Consider the following 15,160-nt stretch of genomic DNA (forward strand, 5'->3'; position numbering starts at 1 on the left):
CAGTTCCCCAAAGACTCAGTTAATAATTAATAAATGAACAAAGGAACTAAATAGACATGCCTGAAAAGAACAAGTAAAAATAGATAATAAATAAATGAAGAAATCTTCACCATCAATGGACATAAAGGAAATGTAAATCAAACCAGCATTGAGATTTCATTCCACTCCAGTCAGAATGGCCATTATGAAGAATATGAACAAGAACGGTTGGGAGGAGCCAGGATTCAGTGGCTCATGCCTGTAACCCTAGCTACTCAGGAGGCTGAGATCTAAGGATAGCAATTTGAAGCCAGCCCCAGCAGAAAAGTCCAGGTAAGACTTTTATCTCCAATTAACTACTCAAAAATCGGAAGTAGAGCTGTGGCTCTAAGTTGTAGCCTGCTAACCTTGAGCAAAGGAGCTCAGGAGCAGCAACCAGGCCCTAGATTTAAGCCCCACAGCCGACAAAAAAGAAAGAAATGGTGGGGAGGATGTGGAGAAAAAGAAATCCTATTTCATGGGAAGGGATGGGAAGGGGAAACAAAGGAGGAGGCAACAATTCTTTTTTTTTTTTTTTAAGTTTTTTTTAAATTTAATTAATTAATTTATTTGTTTAGGGTCCGGTCGTGGGGCCTGAACTCTGGGCCTGGGCGCTCTCCCTCAGCTCTTCAGCTCAAGGCCAGCGCTCTACCACTTGAGCCACAGCGCCACTTCCGGCTTTTTTCTTTTTTTTGCTTATGTGGTGCTGAGGAATTGAACCCAGGGCCTCAGGCATGCAAGGCAAGCATTCTACCACTGAGCCACCTTCCCAGCCCAACAATTCTTGATAAGAAATGTACTCATTATCTTGCGCATGTAATTGTAACCCCTCTGTACGGTATTTTCACAATAAAAAAAAAAGAAACTCTATTACACTGTTGGTGGGAATGTAAATTAGCATAACCATTATGGAAGGCACTATGGAGATTCCTCAAAACTATTAATAGAATCACTCTCTGGGCTGGGAATGTGGCTTAGTGGTAGAATGTTTGCCTAGCATGCATGAAACCCTGGGTTTGATTCCTCAGTACCACATAAACAGTAAAAGCCAGAAGTAGCACTGTGGCTCAAGTGGTAGAGTGCTAGCCCTGGGCAAAAAAAGCTTAGGGTGAGTGCCCAGGCTCTGAGTTCAAGCCCCAGGACTGGCAAAAAATAGAATTACTCTCTGATCCAGTGATACTGTTGTTGGGCATTTATCAAAAAAACCCCATAAATCAGAATATAATAAAGTTACTTGCGTATTCATAGCCATTGCTTCACTCTTCACCTTAGCCAAGTCATAGAAACAGCCTAAATTTCCATGCAAACCATGAGAGAAATGTGTGTGTGTGTGTGTGTGTGTCTGAGTCTGTGTGTGTATGTGTATGTATAATGGAATTGTATTCATTCATCAGGAAGAATAATATTATGATATTTGCAGGGAAATGGATAGACCTTGAAAAAATTATGGTCACTGAAGTAAGTTAGGCTCAGAGAGATAAAGGATACATGTTTTCTTTCATATGTGGAAATGACATAAAAATGTAAACATATATGCATATGTGCATGATCAAACTGCCTACAGTATGGTATACATAGGAATGGATTTCCATGGTGTAATCCCTTTACACTTAATAGTAGTTTAACAAAATAAATACCAGCATGCTGAAATATGTCTTGTCTGAGAGGGTAGGTATTAAGGGGAATGGGATGGACAAATTGAGAGAGGAATAGTGGTGAATGCAGCCATAATACTCAATATACATATGTGAAACTGGAACTCAAGGGCAGGTTGGGTTGGGATAAATAGGGTGGAGAATGATGAATGACCAAGATACATTGTCCACATGAATTGACATGTTGAATGGAAACCCCTTCATACAACTACTTAGATCAAGTGATTAGAAAGGGCAATAATCCTAGTAGAGCAGGGTCCCATTTTATGTTAATTAATCCATGAATGTTGCAGCCTCCCAATGCAGTCATTATTGTGGGTTATGGCTTCAACCTATAAATTTTCTTTAGGAGATGGGAGAGAACAGAAACATTCAGGCCATAAAAATGCATATACATGTAAATCCCAGCTAATATTTATTCTTTTAAATTCTATTATGTTGGCATGTGAGTATTGTTTACTAATAAATTATTACAGAGGAAAGTATAAATAAGAGGCAGAACTATAGGATACATTTAGTTTACAAGAGGGATATATGAAGGATCTAACAGGTATGCAGGACCTGGAGAAATAGTAATGTAATCTGTTAATGTAAAAGAGACCTTCCCTGATATTGTTAAATCTAATGGAAGTCATGCAGAGTCAATTGTAGAGTTGTCTTAAGAACAGCTAACCAGTCCTGTTCTATAGAATTTAGAAACTATTTCTTAAGTCTAAGTATATTACAAGATTTCCTTAGTCAAGTATCAAATACACTTTTTAATCATAAATGGAACCATTTAATAACATAAATAACCACACATCTCCAACTTAATCTATGACTATATATTTATTTTCTCGTAGGCATCAAAGAACAGGAGATGATGTAATGAGTGGATTCAGGGGTAATTTTCTAGTGGATTAATTAGAAAATGTGCATTACATTGTTAATTTTTCTGTAGCACTGTGGGATTCTTAACGCCAGTAGAATATTGTATCTGCTGGTTTGGGGAGAGAGATTAAGATTTACAGAAGCCATGCTTCATTTCCTAGAGTCCAGTGGACACCAGGAGATAGAACTTCTCTTACTCTTTTGGTGAGAAAATAAAAATGTTAGAATATTTCTAGTGTTTTCAAAATAATACAGGGTTCAGAAGTAAGAGACTTGTTTATCAGACTCAATCTCTAGTTTGATTTCATCATGTGCTCCTTATTTAACCTTATTTAACCCCAAAAGACAAGGAATTTATGAACTACCAAGCTCCTAATGACTACCCTGTGGGTTTGTTTTCTTTAATCATCATTCCTCCAAGCGTAAACTCTCTTTCAACTTGGTGAACCCTTAGTTCTTCCCTTGTGAATAGCTAGTTCTTCCCCAAGGAAGTCAAAGATAATGAAGCAATTATACCATGTGTCTCTGATTTCAAATTGGAGATGGTAGAATTGTCCCATGGGTCTTCTCCCATCATTTTTCCAATTACAGTTCACTTGATTTATTGGGGACGGTGAAGAAGAGTGTGTTGATACATGTATATTGCTTGACCTAATGACTCTTCTGTCTGTTGCAGTGGAACTTTGAGCTCCATCTGTGCCATTATATTCATTGTCTTCTAGAAAGAAATAGAACAATCTCCCCACGCCATGTCCCTAAAGGTATCTGGGCCCATCTTCTGTGGTTCTATCAGAGCAGGAATATAATTTATATTAAGTAGCATGATTTTATTTCCGTGGGTATGTGTCATTGTTCAGTCTATGCTATTAATTCCTAGACTATAATAAAAACACAGACTGATAGTTTCTTGCAAAGTAGTTTATCTTGAATTGTTTATATACAGTTTTTGAAAGAGTAAGATCCAACAAAAAGATAGAATTTTGTACCTAAACTACTGCAGCCATCTATTTGGATCCTAGCTGGTTCTCTTGACTTGTTTCAATGTGATCTCTACCCAGTAGACAACAGATATTTGATATGTTTAATTACTTCATTTAAATCTTCACTGTACTTCTACAATCAAACTAAATAAAACCTTTTATTATAACAGATATTATAATATTTAATATAATGTTATAGTTTATAATAGTTTCCTAACACCATATATTTCCCAGACTAACCACTCTCTTAATTTTTTCCTATTTCTCAATTTTCTTCTCTACATACTTATTTAGAATGCCTATTTTTGAAAACATAATATGACAAGCTCTTTTTTTATTGTGAAAATACCGTACAGAGGGGTTACAATTACAAGAGTAAGATAATGAGTACATTTCTTATCAAGCATTGTTGCCTCCTCCTTTGTTTCCCCTTCCCCTTTGTTTCCCATCCACCCCTGCCGTCCCCCCATCCTTCTCCCCCCCCCCACCAAAGTTGTGAAGTTCGTTTTCGACATAACAACTTGTACATCTCATTGTTGCAATGGGTCCACCTGTATCCCTATTTAAACAATTTGTTTTTTCCCTTCCCCTCCACAAATTATACCAACATCAAATACAGTGAAAGCAGGGGTTATACCGTGGGGGAGGGACATAAAAAGCAACAAAGAAATAATCTTATAAATGTGTTAGAAACAATCCCATGAAAGAAAAAAGACATTTGAATACATATCTTAGGGTTCATTTCCCTAACATCAACTTATCTGACCTTTTCTGCTTTACTCAGAAACACATTAGTTACTGCAAATAAGGGAAACCATGGGACCTGTGTTTCTTTGGGCCTGGGTTACTTCACTTAATATAATTTTTTTCCAAGTCTTTCCATTTCCTAACAAATGGGGCAATGTCATTCTTTCTGATGGAGGCATAGAATTCCATTGTGTATATATACCACATTTTCTTGATCCATTCATCTACTGAGGGGCATCCGGGTTGGTTTCATATCTTAGCTATGGTAAATAAGGCTGCAATAAACATAGTTGTGCTGGTAGCTTTGGTGTGGTCTTGTTTGTGAACATTTGGGTAAATGCCCAAAAGTGGGACTGCTGGGTCATAGGGGAGCTCTATGTGGAGTCTTTTGAGGAACCTCCATACTACTTTCCAAAGTGATTGAACAAGTTTACACTCCCACCAACAATGCAGTAAGGTTCCCTTCTGTCCACATCCCCTCCAGCATCTGTTGTTATTACAGTTCTTGATTATAGCCATTCTAACTGGGGTGAGGTGATATCTCAATGTTGTTTTGATTTGCATTTCCTTATGGCTAGAGAGGTTGAGCATTTCTTCATGTGTCTATTGGCCATCCTTCTTTCCTCTTCAGAGAAGTTTCTCTTTAAGTCTTTAGCCCACTTATTTATTGGGCAGTTGTTTCTTTGAGGATTTGTTGTTGGGGGATTTAATTTTTTGAGTTCCAGGTATATTTTAGATATGAGACCCTTGTCCATTGTATGGCTAGTGAAGATCTTCTCCCAATCCGTGGGCTTTCTATTGATCTTGCTAGCTATGTCCTTTGCCATGCAGAAGCTCTGCAACTTCATGCAATCCCTTTCTTTGATTTGTTGTGTTTCGGGGTCTCTATTCAGAAAATTTCGACCTGCGCCAAGGAGACCTAGGGTTTCTCCTATTCCATCCTGTAATGTTTTCAGAGTGTCTGCTTTGACTTCGAGGTCTTTGATCCATTTGGAGTTGATTCTGGTGCAGGGTGTTATATAAGGATCTAGCTTTAGTTTTCTACAAGTAGTTAACCAATTTTGCCAGCACCATTTACTGAGAGGCTATCTTTCTTCCATTCTATTTTTTTTAGCTCTCTTATCGAAGATTAGATGGTTATAGGTCTGTTGGTTCATTTCTGGGTTTTTCAATTCTATTCCATTGGTCCTGAGGTCTGTTCTTGTGTCAGTACCAAACTGTTTTGATTACTATGGCTTTGTAGTAGAGTTTGAAATTTGGTATTGATATTCCTCCAGTACTGTTCTTTCTTTTTTTATTTTATCTATTTTTTTATTGTGAAAATACTGTACAGATTACATGGGCAAGACAATGAGTACATTTCTCATCAAGCATTGTAGCCTCCTCCTTTGTTTCCCCTTCCCATCCCATCCTCCCCCCACTCCCCCACTCAACCCTCCCCCCACCACCAAAGTTGTAAAGTTCGTTTTCGACATACAACTTGTACATCTCATTGTTGCAATGGGTCCACCTGTATCCCTATTTAAACGATTTGTTTTTTCCCTTCACCTCTACAAATTATAACCACATCAAATACAGTGAAAACAGTGGTTATACCGTGGGGGAGGGACATACAAAGCAACAAAGAAATAATCTTATAATTGTGTTAGAAACAATCCCATGAAGAAAAAACATTTGAATACATCATTTTTGGTATTCGGTGTCTTTTATTGTTCCATATGAATTTTTGGTTTACCTCTTCTATTTCTTTGAAGAATGAGGTTGGAATATTGATAGGTATCACATTGAATTTATAGATAGCCTTGGGAAGTATTGCCATTTTCATGATGTTGATCTTTCCAATCCAGGAGCATGGGAGTTTTTGCCACTTTCTAAGTTCTGTTTTGATTTCCTTTTTCAAGTTTCTAAACTTTTCCTCAGAGAGGTCCTTCAAGGTCCTTCACTTCTTTGGTTAAGTTAATTCTTAGGTATTTTATTTTTTGTGGGGCTATTACGAATGGAGTTGCTTTTCTAATTTCAGCCACACTTTTCTCATTGTTGGCATACAGAAAAGCCATTGATTTTTGAGGGTTAATTTTATACCTTGCTACTTTGGCAAAGTTTTGAATCAGCTTGAGTAATTTGGGATTCTTTAGATATGGGATTCTTTAGATCCAAGATCATATGACAAGCTCTTATACTCAGGTTTTTTTAAAAACCCACTTAGAAAACTGCTTCCTCGTCGCTTTACACTCTTATCAAATATCAGTGTATTAAAATGATGAGCACACATTTCCTATCTCCCAAATATCCAATGTTCATCGTCAATTCCTAGTCTCTGAAAGATTGAACTCTTTCTGCTCTGATTGTCATGCAGAGGGTCCATGGTTTCTCCAAAAGATGTTTGCGTGTGTTTCTCACATGGATGAATGGCATTCTTTGTCAGGCCACTGCTAAACCATTAGTGTAGGCAAAAAGCTTGAGCTGTTCAAGGCAAATGCACAAAGTGACTAATTCAATGCCATGGTTTTACAAGGTACTAATCACAGCAGTACTCCATCCCCCACCCCACACGTCTATCTCTTTTATCATCCTCAGCAGCGGCAAAAGAAGAGGAGCATGGGGTGGGACAATCACAGCAGTGAGTCAGAATTCATCCTCCTGGGGCTCCCTATCCAGCCAGAAGAACAAGGCCTGTACTATGCCCTGTTCCTGACCACCGTGCTGGGGAGCCTGCTCATCATCCTGCTCATCAGGCTGGACTCCCGCCTCCCCTCCCCCATGTACTTCTTGCGATGTCTCATTGTCATCTGTCACTGTACCAAAAATGCTCACAAGTATGCAGACACAAGCCAATCCATCTCATATACTGGGTGTATTATTCAGGATTTTTTTCTTGATATTTGGGGGGCTCGACAGCTTCCTTCTGACCTCCATGGCCTATGACAGGTATGTGGCCATCTGTCACCCCCTGCACTACACCGCCATCATGAGTCAGAGCCTGTGTTTTCCGCTAGTGATTGTGTCCTGGACTTTATCCATTGTGATTGCTCTTGTGCGCACCTTTCTCTTAGTCCGTCTCTCATTCCTTAGAGACAACACTCTGCCCCATTTCTTCTGTGACCTCTCTGCCTTACTTAAGTTGTCCAGCTCAGACACCACAGTCAATGAGCTGGTTATCCTCACGGTGGGAACAGTGGGCATTACCGTGCCATTCCTATGCATTCTGGTCTCTTATGGCCGCATTGGGGCCACCATCCTGAGAGCTCCCTCCTTGAAGGGAATCTGCAAAGCCCCGTTCACATGTGGCTCTCACCTCTCTGTGGTTTCTCTGTACTATGGCGCGATTATTGGGCTCTACTTTTTCTCCTCACCCAGTAACACTAATGGCAAGGATGTCATTGTGGCAGTGCTGTACAGTCTGGTGATACCCATGCTAAATCCCTTTATCTACAGCCTGAGGAAAGGGGCTCTGGGAAACATCCTAGGTGGAAGAATCTTTTCATTATGATGTGTGTTGTGTTTCCTATAAAAGGAGTACAAGACCTCTGCACTCTCCACACATATTCATTGTTTGAATTGCTGCTTCTTAGTGCATACTGGCATGCCAGTGTTAGATTGATAGTATCTAGACATACACCTTATTTATTCCCTCATAAATGGAGTAATCTGGGTTGCAAATTAAAATGTCTTGGTTTTTCTATAAATGAACAGGACAATGCATGCAGATCCACATTGAGGACAGAAAAATTGGTGGATACCCTCTGTGTCCTAGAAAGATCAAGTGTGTGTAAGATATACCATCAGGGTAGACATTCTAAAATGATCTTCCAGGTGCTGTGCGATCACATACTTGCAGTCCATTCTGAATACAAGATTCAGCCTCCACTGGACTGGATTGGAGAATAACTAGGTAGGGAGTCAAGAGGTTAACCTGGACAGAGTTCAAGCAGGACTTCACCATGGTTTCATCCAACTAAATTTTATTTTAAAATAAAAAAGTGGATCTCTCTCCCAAATGCACAAATCAACTGTGCATGTTTCCCTCTGAAATGGCAAAGTTCTTATTTTCAGTCCTTGAAAAAAATGGCTTCAGCTCAAGGCAAAGATGGTGAGTTTCCTTCTACATGCTCATTAGGGTGGTAGGCATTCCCATCCCGTTGCCTCATGGTATGCTAGTAATTGGTATGAAGAAAGAAATTCAAATTAAGAGGACTGGGTAATTACTCCTGTGTTGCTGACCTAGCGATATTTAGTAAAAATAGTTTTTCAGGCGATTGTTTTTGTGAGGTCAAGTCCTGTGACCTATAAGTCACTTGGACTTTTCTAATCTGAATGAGCATATTTTAGTTGCACCAAGAAGATGAAATGTATTTTAATCTCTTTCACGTCTCCTTTAATTCACTATCATCTTCCCTTCTTTAAAATATAATTTTAATGGACTTCATTCTGCTATTTTCACATATGTATCTGATGAGATTCCATCACATGCACCCTCATTACTTTCTCCTTTCCCCCTTCTCCTCCTGCCTGTTCCATCCTTTTAGATATAGACCTGAAGTCTGCCTCAGAGAAGAAGTATGTAATGTTTGTTTATATGTATCTGGGTTAACATGAATATCTCTAGTTGCATCCACATTCCTACCAATTTATAATTCTATTCTTCTTTACAACTAAGTAATAGCTACTCTGTATGTTGATATATAGATATCTGTACCTACATGTATAAAGAAAATATGAGATATCTATATATCCACACACTTATATCTTACATTTTCTTTTTCTATTCATTGGTTGACTGGTACCAAAACTCATTCCATCGTCTATTGTTAATAGTGCTTTAACAAGCATGTGTATGCAGGTATTTTACTACAGGTTGACGATGTTCCTCAGATACATGTCCTAGGAATGGTGTAGAAAGACCCTATGGTAGCTCTACTGTTAGTATTTTGAGAACCTCTGGGCTGGTTTCCACAGCATTTGCATGGTTTTACGTTCTCACCTATAGTGTATAAGGGTTCCTTTTTCTTTTGTGTGTTCTTTTTTCTTGTTCCTTTTGTGAAAGAACAGGATTATAGGCATTTTTATGTTCCCCAAACAAAAATTCAGGCCAGTCAAAAACATATTGTTATCTCAAGAAGTGATAACATTTTCATTATCCTGTGTTCTTCATTACTGAGCCCAACCCCTTTTTAAATATCCTTAGTTTTTGAATAGGGTTTTGCTTTTTGTCTCTGCCAGACTGGATCCCTATCATCCAATTTATGCTTTACATATAACTGGAAGGACAGGCACAAACCACTATATCCAGTGTTTTGTTTTATTTTCATTTACAAAATTAGTATATAGCTGGGTACTGGTGGCTCACGCCTATAATCCTAGTTACTCAGGAGGCTGAGAGCTAAGGATCATGATTCAAAGCCAGCCTAGGAAGGAAAGTCCAGGAGATTTATCTCCTGGAAACTAGAAGTAAGCACTGTGGTTCAAAGTAGTAGAGTGCTGGCCTTGAGCAAAAAAGCTTAGGTACAGTCTCCAGGCCCTGAGTTAAAGCCCCGCAATCAACCAAAAAAATTAGGATATATTAGTTATATAGAAGAGTTTCATTGTGATATATTCATACATGGATACAATGTACCCTCTCTAATTTACTCCCCTATCGATCTTTTTTTATCCCAATTTCTCCTTCTTAAAATGATTTTGACAGGTTTTATTGCTCTGTTTTATAGATGTACACAAATTACTTGACCCAATTCATACTACCCCCATACTCTCTCCCGTTTTCCCTCTCTCTTTGTACTGGAACCTACTCTCCAGAACCTGCTTTATATTCCTATCATTCATGTTTTATTTATATATTGTGTACAAAGGGTACTAAAATGATATATATTTCAATGTCAGTCATTATTTTGTGTACACCAATGAAGAATTTCAAAAAGATAGATTTAAACTTATGTGCAAAAGCATTCATAACTTTCCCTGAATAAAAATAATCAAGAAATCTGCCATCAAGTTATAAGCCTATATTTAAGAGGCTTTCCAGGAAGGAAGCAGAATGCATTTTAAAATTTGTTTGGATAATAAGTGATATCAGGCTAGAGGAGATTAAGTTTGACCTCTACACTGTTAGGGGTATTTGGCTAGTCTGAGAATCACACTGACAGGAGACAGATCAAACTGTATAGACCAAGTGGGCTTAGCAAACATGAACACAACATTCTACTCAATAAATAAGGTACATTTTTCTTTCACCAACACATGAAATAAACTCCAGAATGGACCATGGTAGTGTATACAACAAATCTTTACAAATCTAAAGAAAATGTAGTAACAATGAGAAGAGCTAGAAACAATTACACAAACAAATGGAAATTAAACAACATTCTCTGAGATGCCCAATGGGTCAAAGATAGTGAGTAATCTCAAAGCTATAGGATGAGTTACCAATCAGTTCTCAAAAGATAAAAAGAATAGACTGTATTTATTGCTTCATCCCTCCAATATTAATAAAGTACTCTACTGCTTAATTGTATTCTGCAAGGAACAGGCAGACCCAATCCTCCTTTGTTTACACAGAGCTTATGTTCGGAAGAAGAGGGACCAAGAGGAAACAAGAACTCACATCAATATTACCCAAGTAAAGACAACAGAGATACTTTGCCAGTCCATCTCAGTGGCAAGGAGAACCAGCATCAGGGCAATCGTAAGTGGTAGAACAGCAAAGCAAGTCTCTGGATGAGCTCAGGGAGGCACAGTGGCCCAGGGCTCAGTAGAGGTGTTTATAGCAATACCTGGCCCCTAAAGCTGTTGCTCTTTGGGTTCTTCTAGTGGTGTTGTCTCTCCTCCATCCTGGGCACCTTGTTAGATTAGCCGCCAGAGGATTTCTATGAGTTCATAATAGAAGACATGAGCCCTGTCATGTCTTCGTGTCTCTTAACTGCTGGTGGTCTCTTTGCTCATTTGATGAATATAATGGTACTTTGTAATATTAGACATTATCTTCGATGAATTATAGAAGGAGGATTCATTCTGAACATGTCCACGTATGTATGCAGTGCATCATCCTCCTCTTCTGACAATACGTTTACATTAACTTTCCCTGTTTCACTTTTTATACATGCATTGAGTACATTTACCCTACTTCCCTCTCTTCACCTGTCTCTTCCCCTCACTAGTACTTACTCCAGTCAAATACGGTACTTTCAAGTTATAGGAAAGCTTCAGCCACAGTTCAGCTTACAGGGTCTTAGAAGGGTTGACAGTTAGCAACCTATCTCTGAACTGGGCCAAAGGCTTTCTATCTCAAGTTCTTTCCTGAGTCCATGTGCTCATGGGGACATCTGGTTAGCTATCACCTCTTCGGGGTAAGCATAGAGACTCTTCACACAGTCACTGAATTTTTGTTTCTGGAGTTTTAAGGTAGAGTCCATTGGTCTGAGAAGGCAGAAGCCTTGGAGCATGAAGCAGACGATGGGAAAGTGGCAGCAGTGTTTTCCCTCTGCTCTTTGCTATTCTAAAGCACTCATTCACAGAAGAACTAAGAGTATGGTGCTTGGCTGTCTTGGATCAGAGAGGAAACAAGTCCAGGAGCATGAAGCAGAATAAGGAAAGATCTGCCGCAGCCCTAACCCATTTTCTGATAGGTAGAACGCATTCCCCCACTGCACTACAAAGTACTCAGCAAATGAGGGATTTGGTTTATTTTAAGCATATGATTTAGCTCTTCCCTAGGAGCCCTGAATTTAGGGAGTTTAGGTCTTTTTTATTTGCTGGAGTGTTGTAGCATTCATAGTGGTTTCTGCCACAGCTCCTATTTTGGTTGTGTCCTTGTAGTTCTGCCAGTATTTTATGGCTGAGTGTGAGACAAAGCATCACTGGTTCTAAAAACAAACAAACAAACAATCAAAAAACAAAAGGAAAAGGAAGAAAAAGGAAAGAAGGCAACTTCCATGTCTACTATGAATAACTTTCCTTGCTGGAATCTCCTTCTGGATGAAGATTCTTCTCTTCTTTCTCTTAGAGATTTTAATATTTTCTATTTTTGATTTCCAATAGTGTCTAGCTCTGTCTGCTTATACTTTTTCTGATGACTTCACCTAAGCTATCCTTTGTCTTAAGCCATATACTTGCTGCTAATCCAAGGGACAATAGAAAGGTACCTGGAGTTAGAGATCTTCATATAATGTAAAACAACCCAACTGAAAAAGTCAAATATCACATTTTCTTTCATTTCCTTCCTTCCTTCCTTCCTTCCTTCCTTCCTTCCTTCCTTCCTTCCTTCCTTCCTTCCTTCCTTCCTTCCTTCCCTCCCTCCCTCCCCCTCTCTTTCTTTCTCTCTCTCTCTTTCTTTCTTTCCTTCTTTCTCTTTATCTTTTTCCCTCTCTCTCTCTCTCTCTTTCTTTCTTTCATTCTTTCCTTCTTTCTTTCTTTTTCCTTTGTAAGGCTTGAACTCAGGGCCTGGGCACTATCCTTAAGCTCTTTCACTCAAGATTAGTGCTCTACCACTTTGAGCCACAGCTCCACTTTCAGTTTTCTGATGATTACTTGGAGAGTAATCATCAAGAGTCTCACAGGATTTCCTGCCTGGGCTGGGTTTTATGATCATCAGATCTCAGCCTCCTGAGTAGCTAGGATTATAGCCACTGGTGCCTGCCACATATTCTTTCTTACATGTATAATCTATATCTAAAAAAATGGTCATGAACAGAAAAGGGGTACTATTTTGTGGGGAGATCAGTTGGAGATGAAAAGAGAAAATGAAATGGTGGGTGGGTATGGGAATACTTTGATGGAAATACATTGTATGCATATATGAAATGGCCAAAATTAAATCTTTTGAAAAAATTGTAGCAAATTTTAAGAAGTGGTTTAGGTGATAAGAAAAAGTAATGTAAAGGCAAATAACATTGAAATATACTATATATAGGTATATAGATTTCTATGAACACATTATTTTTATATCATTAAAATATACTAATAAAAAATTGAAAATGGATTAAATGAATATTCCTTATTTAATTATAAAATCACACATTGAAAGATAATTCAAAATTCACACGAAAATAAAATTTGTCATTGAACTTTGTTTTTGCTATTATGAACAGTGCTGTTATTAACTATATTATCTTTTCCCAATTGTACAATATATCATTGGGATACAAATCTGACATTTTAATGTGTGGTCAGTTTAAATCATTAAGGCAAAATGAAAAGAGTAGATCTTTTTGTGGGAGATGATACACAGTGGAATTTCCCAGGAAAGGTATTGGGTCTTAAAAAGCAATAATGTTAATTGTCAATAGAAAGAGGCATCTTTTTCTCAAACTAACTAAATGAGAAATCTTGCTGAACCAAAAACTAGTTTTAAATGTCCACAAGTGGAGAAAAATATATGTGTGAATGATGCTACTATAATCTTAGGAGGAAAGAAACTTTGACAAACTCATGGAACAGGAAGGTCAATTAACATCTTACTTCACAGAATAGATCATCAGCCATGACCTACATGACTCAGAGACCATGACTGAAATACAAACTTGTGTCGGTTTCTTCATTCAAATAGCAGTTCTAAGTACAATTGAGTTTAATGTAAGCAGCACCTAAAGTTAGCCTTTGTAAGTTATTATAGTATCACTTTGGAAGATGATCAGACAGTATTTATTTTCTACCAGGCTTCGAATAATGAACATTGAGATAGATTCAGGATCAATTTTGTAACAAACTGAAAAGATATATTATAAGATCATGTTATGGTATTGTGAGAAACTTACAGACAGGCAGGAGCCTGGAATTTAGGGACATATATTCCAGTCCTCCAGTTCAGGGCTGATGAGTTATGCATGCTCACACTTTTGTTTATGGTGCTCATGAAACAGCATGGGATCAGTAGAAAGAGTCTTGGGTTATCACACTGAGTCTCCAGCTTGGTTTTGGTGGAGTCACCTTTCCCTAGTGTAAGGTGAGAAGAATGGAAATGTTTTGAACTACCAAGTTCCTAATGGCTGCCTTGTGGTTATTATAATTCCTCAAAGGGTCAACTCAAATGCCTTTTTCAACAAGTCTTTTTCCCCCCCAGAGGAACATAAGACAATGAAGCAATTATATCCTGTTTGTCTCCAATTTGGAACTGGGAATGAGGCCCTGCCTTTCAGATACTCTCCATGGTTTGTAAAAGTAGGACTCACAGAGATTGCCCAGAGATTGTGAATAACTCCATGTTGCTATATCTGTCTTCTTTGGTTCTAGACTCTTCTTTTTGTTGACATTAGAAGATTGGGCCACTTAGAGATTTAATTGGTTTGGCTGTATTTTGTGACTTCTAAGTGAAATAGAAGAACTTTCCCACATCTTACAGTTAAAGGTATTTGTGCTTATCATCTAAGAGGTTCTATTAGGATAGAGTAAATATTAAGTAGTATGGTAGTACTCATGTGTGTGTTTCCAGCATGTTACTGATTTCTAGGTCTCACCCCTTTTCACATCATAGCAAGTGCCATTAATTTTATGTCTCATTCTCAGCAGATTCAGGTACTATTTGTACCTAAAAGGATACAACAACCCACCCATTCTCATCTAATATCTATCTAGCTGCCAGCAAGACATTTGCTATTTTATGTGTGTGTGTGTGTGTGTGTGTGTGTACCAGTACTGGGGTTTGAACTGAGGGTCTCACACTCATGCTCAGCTTCTTCACTCAAGCCTGGTGCTTTACTACTTGATAGGTCATGGGGCTTTGAACTCTGGGCCTGGGCGCTGTCCCTGAACTCTTCAGCTTAAGGCAAATGCTCTACCACTTGAGCCACAGCACCACTTGTACTCTGCCACTTGAGAACCTTACTTTGAGTTCTGGATTTTTGAAAGTTAATTGGAGATAAGACTCTCTTGGATTTGTCTTCCCAGGTTGACTTTGAACTG

The 15,160-nt window shown here is 38.4% G+C and overlaps 1 pseudogene; it reads left to right on the forward strand.

Annotated features, from left to right (window-relative positions):
* The first annotated feature begins 6,868 nt into the window (after positions 1–6,868).
* Positions 6,869–7,760, forward strand: LOC122107068 (annotated as a pseudogene).
* Positions 7,761–15,160: the final 7,400 nt, after the last annotated feature.

The sequence above is a fragment of the Dipodomys spectabilis genome, unplaced genomic scaffold (genome assembly GCF_019054845.1).
Source record: "Dipodomys spectabilis isolate Male_0828 unplaced genomic scaffold, ASM1905484v1 ptg000046l, whole genome shotgun sequence".
Taxonomy (NCBI): domain Eukaryota; kingdom Metazoa; phylum Chordata; class Mammalia; order Rodentia; family Heteromyidae; genus Dipodomys; species Dipodomys spectabilis.